Source organism: Dipteris shenzhenensis, chromosome 10, assembly GCF_047967505.1.
Source record: "Dipteris shenzhenensis isolate YYH24624 ecotype China chromosome 10, Dip_SZ_1.0, whole genome shotgun sequence".
Classification (NCBI taxonomy): Eukaryota; Viridiplantae; Streptophyta; class Polypodiopsida; order Gleicheniales; family Dipteridaceae; genus Dipteris; species Dipteris shenzhenensis.
Genome location: NC_141605.1, coordinates 1,487,268 through 1,498,638, shown reverse-complemented (window position 1 = coordinate 1,498,638; position 11,371 = coordinate 1,487,268).

Sequence of the window (11,371 nt, the reverse complement as noted above, 5' to 3'; positions counted from 1 at the left end):
TTCATTGTGTGGGAGGGAAATCATAGGACCACAGCATGGATGAATGTTATCAAGGAAATATTCCCCACAAACAAGAAGAGGCATATCAGGGTTGTTTGTACAATTATTGATCCAAGAAGAATAAGTGAGATTTCTCTATTGACGGGATTACAGAGAATGAATTCGTAAGTACTATTTTTATATCAAGCACATCATTTTTTTTGTTCACATGGTACATTGTCTCCCATAATTTCATTTCAAACACATGACTTGAGTTTGAATTTGTCCTTGCAGCATGAATGAGCATGCCATTATCAAGCCAAGTCTTAGGGACATACTCATAAATGCTCACAATATTTGTGAGTGTGATCCTGGTGGATTCTTGAAATCTTTGTCCCCTGTAGAAGTAAAATCTATAATGTTTTTTAACACTTCAAAACATTTAGTTTCAACCTTTTATGGCTGGTATAAAATGATGCAACAACAATGCACTCAATCTGAAGTTCTTTTCATGTTTGGAATGCTTGCATAGGTGCTTAACTGTATAGACCCAGGTTTGGGTGAGAGATGGTTGGAGAAGATGTTTGGTCTACACTTTGAAGGAGCGGATTCATGTGTGACATTGGAAAAATTGCAGCTCATTGCAAAGTCTGACTTGAGACTAAAAAAGAAGACAATTTTACTTTCCTTGTTAGAGGCCACTAAACCTAGACGAGAAATGTATTTCTTGCCAGTTGGAGACTTGGAATATAGATTGTGAGTTGTTGTTATCATTAGCTCTCTTGATTTATTTTCAGTGCTTCAATGGTGGAAGAGAACCAATTTTGTATTGAGAGAGTAATTCTTCTCTAAATTATTGAACACATGGATTAGTAGAGAGATTTTCTTGGAGAGAGTTGAAACAATGGCTATCAAATTAATTTTTTACTTGAGCAATGTCACCACCATGGGAGTCCCGTTGGAGACCCCAAAGGATTATACTATACAACAATATATGGAAGACATTAAACTGGAAGGGAGAAAACCTCTCATGGCATTGAGATCAAAAGAGGTGAAGATTGATGCTAAGAGTGGTAAGAAGGGAGAGGGTCTTTCTGAACTTGACACGACTGTACGCAAGGTGGTTTTTAGGTATGCTACTTTCTCTTTGCTTATGTCCACTTTAATTTATATGTTGGCATGTCTACTTCATTGAGCTTGTTGGTTGTCAATTTGATTCATGAACATATGCTTTGTGAATGGATTTCATTTCTTTTCCACATGTTGGTTGAAAGGTATCTTGCACATTTGGTAAAGGAGAAGAAGATACCTGAAATTCCTAGTTTATGCAAGAATTGGCTAGATGTTGGACATAATGCATGTATTTATCCATTTGCCATGCATAGTCTCTCTCAGTGAGAGCTAGAAAACTATCCTTGGTGGATTGACTTCCCTAAAGGACAAGTACTAGTGAGGGAGAGGAATTTGTTCAAAACATGTGGTTCAGAAAAAGACAAAGAAGAAGTTGTGGATAAAGGAAAGGAAAACTCTAGGAGGCTGAGAAAAGACAAAGAGAAACAAGAACCACCTAAAGAGAAAGGTAAGGATACTAATTCTTCTTGTTCATTGAAAGGATTTGGACACTATGCTTTTGTTAATGTTTTCTGTCTATTTATATGCGGTGCCACTCAGCCCCTCTAGACATGATATAGATGACATAGAGGTTGCAAGTGATCATCTAGTTTCCTAATATGTCTAGTTCTGTTGCTTGAAAAAAAGGTTTGAGTGTGACTGAAATAGTTTTTCATCTCAGGTGCAAAGTCTTCTAAAAAGGTCGTATAGAAATATGTGTTTCAAAAACCACAATCTCCTGATGTTACATTTGTACATGGTATCACACCCTTATATGCATGCATGGTTGATGATTATATAACCATGGGCATGGACTTCACACAAGGAAAGAAAAATGACAAATATTCTATCCTCCATGACTTTTTTGTGACATTGGTTAGTCTAGACAAGGACCACTTGAGGATGGGTGAGAAGGTAAAATGGGCTGCAGATTTTATTTTGATTGATTTCCCCACTGGAAACCCATTGGGAAACCCATTGGAAGAGAGGGGTTTCACCCCAGTGTGGAATGTGTTATTGGAGGAGCATGTTCGTCATGGGCTAGCAGTTGTAGCCACATCTTTATCTGACAGTGGTTGGTTGGCATGCATATGTCCTATGGCTGGTAAGATGTACTAGCTCTACTTGAATTGTATGTATTCTATTTTATTTCAATTGGCTCAAGATTGAATTCTTTTATTATGGGATATTGTGTAGCTTGGATGGAGAGATTTGCTTATGTTCAAGGATTGGAAGTTGTGAGATGTATCATCATTCATGACAAACTTCAGTATAAATATTGGAAAGAACGGGGCAAATCTCATAAGGTAAGAAATATGTTCAATATTTTCTGACCTTTTGATGCTTTTTTTCAAGTGTTTTGTTACATATTCTAAAAATGGTATGTTGTGGATTTTAGATAAATGTATTCATTTGAGTTTATTTTTGGTTTGTTTTGAATCATGTTGTGATTCGATGCTATGATGCTTGCAAACTTGCTTCATTTCTCTAGTTTGTAATTTTGTATTCTTGTTATGCAGATGCATGTATCAATGTTGACTCTACTTTGTAGAGCCAAGAAGAATCCACCTATATTTTGGGATGAGAGTGCACCTTTGTTTCAGAGGCTTTCAATTGATCCTCTGGATGTTATGTGGATGCACTATGTACCTGTAGTTGCGAGGACAACCTTGCCAATGTCCTCTCATGTAGCCCGAGGTGGGTTAGAGAGAAGTAGCTTTTTTATTGGGTGCCTTCTATCTCTATTGTGTATTCCAGGTGGGCTTGTGTTGGAGATGGGTTGTGGCACAGCTCCTCTGATGCGTGCATGTCAGGCTAGTGGCAGGCTGTGCTTCTCTTTTGATTCTGACAGGAGTATTGTGGCTAACATTGTTGAGCCTCTTGTAGCAGAACATTCTGGCAAAAGGGTGAGGTTAGAGCATGATGGAGACGGGCAAGAGGATAGAGTGGACCCTCTCTCAAATCCTTTTGATGAGTAGTATGTTGCTGATCCTATTTCTTTTTTGACGGACATTTGGATTCTTCATATGGTTTACTTTTACGCTCTATTTATGTGCATGTGTAATCTAAATCAAAGATGACATTCATGGGTACCTTCTAATATTAAAAGTTCATCTTGTGAGCACCATGAATGACTTTCCCACTTTGACTTACTATGGTTTTAAATGTATGTTTGGTTGTAGTACATTGCCATGCTATACATAAGAAATGGAAAAGTTCATGGGAAGCAACCAAAGATATGATAAGAGGCCTTCATATAGTCAAAAACTACGCAACTTCTTTGTTGACGATGAATGTGAGGAAGAGTAGAATATTGTTGCGAAAATATTTTTTGTTCATGGTTTGCAAATAACCATTTGGTTGAGAAAAGCTATTCTAAAAATTCAATTTTCTAGATGTGATGTTATTGTTCAAGATATGATGCCAAAGATGGCTTTCAAATGACACTTGAGTTTTAATCAAGATGTGGGTGGAGTATTTTTTAAGCATTGAATTGAAATGCACAGCTTCCTTATGAAACTTTTTAAACCCATTTGAAATGTGAAATAATTGTCGTATCAATAATGGAATCCCATGTTTTGGAGAGGAACATTAGTTTCTTTCAAGCACACGTACTACCATTGCATAATGTGAGTATAGCATGAAATCAACAATGGTAGTATGGTTAACATAGTAAGGTACGTTCTATGTCTTAAGAGTATTATTTATGAATGATGCTAAACCGTGCTATGAAATTAGCAATGCTAGTGTAGTAAACATAGGAAGGTAAGTTTTAGATTTGACATACTTCCCAATTAGGGATTTACACGAACCTAGTAAACATAAGAAGGTTGGTTTTATCTTTGAGATACTTCTCAATTAGGGGTTTCCAAGAAGCTATGTTTAGGGTCCTTTCAAAGGAAATTGTGAAAATTCCCGCTCGCTTTTTCCGCTCTATCGACTGCCTCAGCCACGACTAGACATACAACTACAAGGCCACAGACGAGATATGCAAGCAGCAGCAAGAGCGAGCTCATGTACAGCTGCAGGCCTAGGGCGCTTTGCAAGTTCGCAATTTGAGGTCTAGTGCAAGGAAGGTACACAACAAGGTGTAGGTAAGTACAAGGAAAGAGTATTGCAAGGATTCTGGCAGGATACAAGGTTGGAATCATCATGGAAGCTCATGCTCTGTTCAATCGTTTGAAGGTAAAGAAAACATTTGGGGGGATTTTTTTCGCCAAAATGCATTTTGGCGCCTTCAAATTCCCCCTTTGCCCTTTACCCCTTTAACCCTTCCCCCTTTGCTCTTTACCTCTTTAACCCTTCCCCTTTAAATGAAAAGGAGGACTATGATCAAGGGGAGATAGCCACAGTCTGAAAGGGAAGGAAGGCTCATGCCCATCCTTTCCTTGGGGATGGAGTCTGGGCTATGCCCATTTTCACGTGCTTCCCCGTTTCCTCCTATGATAAAATTGGCTCCATTTCACCATGGTTAAGAAAACATATGGTTAAACTTTACATTCGTGGGTGAGTATGGTCAATCGTGTAGTGAAAAGTAGGACTCATGGGGTAGGCCACATGTGTACACAAACTTCGGAGGGCAAGTAATTTCTATTTTTGTTGGCAAGCCAATTAACGTAATTACTTTATAACATCTTTTCCAAGCCCAAATCTATCATGGTTTCCTTAGTTATTAGGTTCACCGTTGATCCATAGTGTATTAAGGCATCTGTAATGGTGTCCTTCAATGCACATCTTTGCTTCAATAGTTCCATGGCCATCGTCTCTCATAGATTGTCCCAAGACTTGCACTCACATGACTTCCTTCCTATCACAAATTTTGAATGAAGGGTTCTATTAAGAAATTCACTTTTCAAATAGTAGTCATATGGTTGCAATATTAAAAAGACACATGTATATTACACTACTATAGACACTAGAATAAAAGAGTAAACCTATATTAAAGAGAATGATTTAATGATATATTTGTTTTATATTATGAAAGACTGCTTACATCATGACTTACAAGGTTGGATCTCAAGTTCCTTGATTTGAACCGACCCTCAAAACCCATATTGTTGGATCTACAACATTGGGACTCCATGTAGCCTTCCATTACTCCATTTGTGATTCAATCCTATGTTAGATAGTCTCTTTGTCTTTTGGGTGATTGGGCAATTGTGCAAAGTGTGCAAAGCAAAGTGTACTAGAAAGATATAGTGAATATTTACAAATGCCAAAAGAGAAGTGCAACAAATGACAAGTCCACTTAGAGAAAGATTGGTTCTATAAGGTAGGGACAAACCAACTAGATATAAAAAACCATGGCTGCACTCGACACACTCCTCTTGTTAGAAGGATTACTTATCATCTAGCCCCACCTAGGAATCTTACTTTCCCAACCATAACATAACAAAACATATAGCTATAACCTAACATAACATACGTGCATCACATAACTTCAAATACACGCACAACATATGTGCATCACATAACTTCATATACACACACAACAAACATGAATTCGATGTTTGATGACAAACAAACCCTATACTCTTCTAGTTCCTTAGCACATGTTTCCTTTTCCTTGCTCAATCAAACTTTTTATCACAATGTTTATTCACTACCTAAACAATTTCTTGCCTTAACCTTAGGTTGTGATTGAGAAAAATCATGCTATCCTAGATTTTTGAAATCATACTATAGTGGTAAGTGGTAATGTGTCCATTCCATGGGAAAGTTGGGGAACATTTGAGTCTATTATGAGTTCTCAATTAGCCGAAGTTGTGTCTATATCAATCCATGTCCAAAAAATACGTAACCTTCTAGCCCAATTTCCTAATGTTGTGGCTAATCCATCAATTCCCTCTCAAACAACTGCTCCTGTACACCATTCAAACCGAATAGAGGCTGCTTTTCCAATCAACATGGCTTGTCGTTGATGTCGATCACCAAAGAAAATTGAGTGCATTAATAAAGCTATTCAAGAGATGCTCCAAAAGAAGGTAATCAGTCCATCTTCCAGTCCTTGGGTAGCTGAGCCTCAACTTACATAGACATAGGCATACATAGAGAAAGGCATACATAGACATAGGCATACATAGATAGGAAAGAGCAGATGGAGTGGGTTGTTGGTGGTGTGCATAAGCTATATCCTTTAGAGTTACAACAAAGAGAAAATGATGAGTCATATATAGTAAGAGACATATATGTATATATGAGATATGCAAATGATATATATGATACATATATAGAATCATATAGTGTCTCTCGAACCTATTAAACAATTTGAGTCTTCTTTATTAAACATGGTTGATAGTAGATACAAGGCATTTTTTGGTATTTAACTCACAAATTATAATTTAAGCTTTATAGATGAGAGATGCAAAAGATATTTATCCTACGGTGTGCTTTTGAGTTACAACAAAGAGAAAGATCCTCATCATGTGTTGCATCAAAGCAATCTTCATCTTATGGCACATCCCCAACTGCTACTAGTAGCATATTGTGCAAAATGCAACATGCCACTATACTCGTTGCTCTAGCTTGGGCTTTGGGTTTAGGAACTTCTTGTTGAGGTATTGCCATCGGACTTTCAATCGACCAAATGCATGCTCCACAACAATTACAGATGGAGGATAAATAGAAGTTAAACTTGTGTTGCAGGTTTATGCTAGGGGTATCATACAAATTGATAAACCATGTTGTAAGTGCATATACACCATCTCCAAGGATGTCCTCTTGAATGTGAAAAGAACCATCAATAAAATCAGAACTTTGTAGGGATATGGAAACTACTCAATATCTATGCAAAGTTTCGTCGGATCAGCACCAAATTTTGAAAGGGTATTAAAACAAGTTGTTTTAATGTCCTTACAAATTTTAAGGTGCATCAGATATGGATGTTACACCGGGGCACAAGAATGCCCATATTTGCATGTGGATGCTATGTATGTGAAGGAAAAATGCACAATGGACATCCGCATCCGTATATCCCACCGTCGGAAACATTGCACCTTTTAGTTGCTAAACTATGCATGTGAATATCCAAAATATTCAATCCCCCATGCATTTTTCATGACCATAGATGATGTATAGAGGGCCCATGCTTTATGGTTTATATGGATCTCTAGATATAGCTTCCAATTTAATGAAGTTGAAATGTGTATTGATGCCCTTTTTGCTGAATGGTGGAATAGGAAAAAAGGAGGCTTGATTTCCAACTAAGTGCTTACAATCTTGAACATTTCAAGTTGTGTGTTGAGATGGCTGACCACAAGAGTAGGTGTGATATTGATGATGAATAGGTCAAACCGCCACCTTATCTTAGAAGACCTCCAACTCATGAGGGAGCTAATCACTTAGATTCTCAGACTAGAGCTGGTCGGGGAGTTGCTGACAGTACCCCACTAAACAGTACCCTACTTAAAAGTACCTTGCCGAATAGTACCCTGATCCACAGTCAGTTTTAAAGGATACTTCTCAGTACATATCTTTGGATCCTCTGCAAGGAGTTCCCACACAGGCTACTGCTGACTCTTCTCCATAGAGAAAGGATGCTAGGGATGATGCTGCCCCAAGCTTCTCTTTCCAGGCTCCCTCATACGTGGACAAGCATTGTTGAAGTGCTTTCCCTAGAAAGCAGGGAACTTTTCATTATGTTTAATGTTTAGTAAGGGACTAGCATGTCCTGAAAGCATGGATTTTGATATTATCCTTTTTGTATGTCCTGGTATGGACCCCTAGAACTACAAGGTTATGAAATTTGAACATGTATATATTCTTTTGAGATAAATATAATCATTTTTCTTTTGCTCAAAAAAAATAAATTTGCTTTTTACTAACTATAACTCCCTGTAATGGAATAGCTAGGGACTAGCTTTTGATTGCTTACCTATATTATCACAACCCACCATGAGCTTGTGAGACGTTTTAAGAATAAAATTTTGAACCAAAGGCTAGAATTTTAAGTAACGCAGGTACAAATTGAAAGGTTCATAAGCTAGAGATAGTTGAAAGAATGCTTTGCAAAGGCCTGTAGCATTTTGCAAATAGAAGTCCTTTTATAGAGATGTGGGCAACCTGGTTTCAGTGTGCAAGATGGGCAAGTAATTATAAAATGTCCCTCCTCATAAGATTTGAAGTTTTAAAACGCCTGCAAAATGAAATCCACCAAAGTAATCAATCCCAAATAGAAGACCTTTTGGCTCAAGGCTTGATTTGACCTAGCAGTTCACCATTCGGGCACCTATTCTTCTTGTCAAGAAGAAAAATGGGACTTTTTAGATGTGCATTGATTATCGTGCCTTGAATGAAATAACAATGAAGAATTGATACCTTATTCCGAGAGTCAACGACCTTGAATATTTTAAGCAAGATCGATCTAAAGTTAGGGTATCATCAAGTGAGAGTGACCGAGCCCGATATTTTCAAGGCTACTTTTAGGACCCAAACCGGTCATTATGAATTCCTTGTTATGGCCTTTGGTCTGCCTAATGCACATGCCACATTTAGTCAAATGATGAACCATATTTTCCTACCTTATCAAGACATTGCGGTAGTTTTCTTCGATGATATCATGGTTTCTATAGCAAGGAACGTGTGAAACACTTGGGTCTTGTTTCTCTCCCTCTTACACAAGAACCAACTCTATGCCAACCTAGAGAAAAGTTCATTTTTCAAATCTGAAATTGAATATCTTGGTCACATTGTTTCAGTTCAAGGTATTCGAGTAGATCCCAAGAAAGTAAAGCCAATAATGAACTGGCCACAGCCTAAAGACATTCATGAGTTACGATCTTTTCCAAATCTGTGTAGTTTTTACCGAAGATTTGTTAAGAATTTTGCACACAAGGCACATCCATTAGTTGAACTTCTACGTAGGACTCATGCTTTCTCTTAGGAAGAAAAACACACTTTAGCCTTCCAAGCGAGTTAAAGAGGCAATGTCCCGAACACCAGTATTGACCATGCTAGACTTCACGAGACCTTTCTTTGTCATGGTCACTGACACTAGTGGGAAAAATTTTGGGGCTGTGCTTATGCAAGATAGCCATTGAATCACATAAGTTGAAACCAGCGGAGCTAAACTATTCCACATATGATAAAGAGTTAGCCGCTGTAGTCCATGCCCTTAAACTTTGGAAGCACTATCTTATGGTTTTGAATTACTTATTAAGATTGATCACCAAAGCCTTAGACATCTCCTTACTCAACCAGGGATTGCTGATAGACATAAAATGGGTTGCCTTTATTGACCATTTTAAATCGATGATCCAATGCCAACCAAGCAAAGACAATGTAGTTGCCAATGCACTGATCCGATGGCCTAGCTTATATAATATCTCAGTCATCGAGGAAGACCCTTTTGAGCCTATGAAGTATGCCTATGCCACTGATCAATACTTTTCAAAAATTTGGCATAAAATTAAGCAAGCGTTGACTTAAGAGTATTGAGACACATCCTATTGTAAACTTCGCCCTTAAATCCTATGGTCCCTTTAAAATTTTAGAGCGTATCAATGACAATGCCTATTGGTTAGAATCACTGCCACGTTAGACAATTCATAATTATTTTCATGTGCATCTCTTGAAACCTTTTTGTGGAAACCCACCTATTTGACCTATTGTCGAGGAGGCACCTTTGCTTCAAGGAGAGACCCAGCTATTAGAGCCAGACTTTATCATTGATACACAATCACTGAGACAAGACGTGGAAATTCATATCCTATTTACCTTGTTACATTCAAGAACCACCTTGTAGAGGATGCCAAGTGGATGTTTGCAAGATATTTTTGACAATACCCTGATTTGTTGACTACCTTTCTATCACGCACTTGAGGACAATTGCAATATCAAGCAAGAGGGATGTTACAAGAATTGGGATTATCCCATTATTTTTTAAATCTTTATTTAGTTGTGGAATCTAGCATTTCATCACACAGCTGATGCAGGGTGTGCTCGCTGTTCATATGAGTGTGTAGCAGTGTGTGCATGTTACGAGAATTGGGATTATCCCATTATTTTTTTAATCTTTCAGTATTTAGTTGTGGGATCTAGCATTTTGTCACATAGCTGATGCAGTGTGTGCTCGCTATTTGTATGAGTGTGTAGGAGTGTGTGCACCACTTATGTGATGAGCGATGGTATGTTTAGCAGTGCATGCACCATCTGTACCCATTTTGCTAGATATATATGGCTACGACCATATGAGTGTGTTGCTAGCATTGTGTGCAGTAGTGTGTGCACCACTTATGCGAGGAGTGTGTAGCAGTGTGTGCACCACTTACGTGATGAGCAACAGTATGTGTAGCAGTGTGTGCACCATCCGTATCCATGGCTGTTATGGCTATGACCATATGAGTGTGTAGCAGTGTGTGCAGCACTTATGCAATGACGGTATGTGTAGCAGTGTGTGCACAATCCTTATTTTTTTGCATGCATAGCAGTGTGTCCACCATGCGATGGTATGTGTCGCATGTGTGCACCATCCATCTATGATTTATTGATTTTGCATCACTTAAATGTTGAAAAATTGAATAAATAATGGGATAATCCCAAATCTCGTAAGAGTGCACCACTCGATGAGTGTGCAGCAGTGTGTGCACCACTCATGCGACAAGCGATAGTATGTGTAGCAATGTGTGCACCATCCGTACGCACGGCTGGATATATGGCTACGGTCGTATGAGTGTGTAGCAGTGTGTGCACCACTTACGTGATGACGGTATGTGTACCAATGTGTGCACCATCCCCATGTTATACATGTGTAGTAGTGTGTGCACCATGCGATGGTATGTGTCGCATGTGTGCACCATCCATCTACGATTTGTTGATTTTGCATCGCCTAAATGCTGAGGGAAGAGTAACTAATCAAGCGATGGCTATTGGTGGCAAGCATGATTCACCATATTTTTGTGCATGTAAGGCGCAACCAGTGATGTGGGGAATAAATAAGGCTTACAAATGCTCATGTACATATTTTAATTTTTGGAACATTCCTAAGCATTATCAGTTATTGCTTGAATTTATTGAATCAATCAAATACATAGGCAGTGGAAGATGAGCACCACTCTTCTAGGGGGAGATTGCACCGAGCGTGCTTGTTATCTTTTTTGTTTGAGAGTTTTGAAAGATTGTGCATGTATTACATTGTGTTTTCGATGATTTGCAGGTTGCATGAGCGATTCCTGTTGTAGCGCTCCTGTTCGCTGCCTTGTTTTCCTTTTCAATTATCTCCTCCCTGTTCATATGTTCCTAGGCTTTTACATTCTCTATTGGATCTCCTCGTTTGAATCCCCAC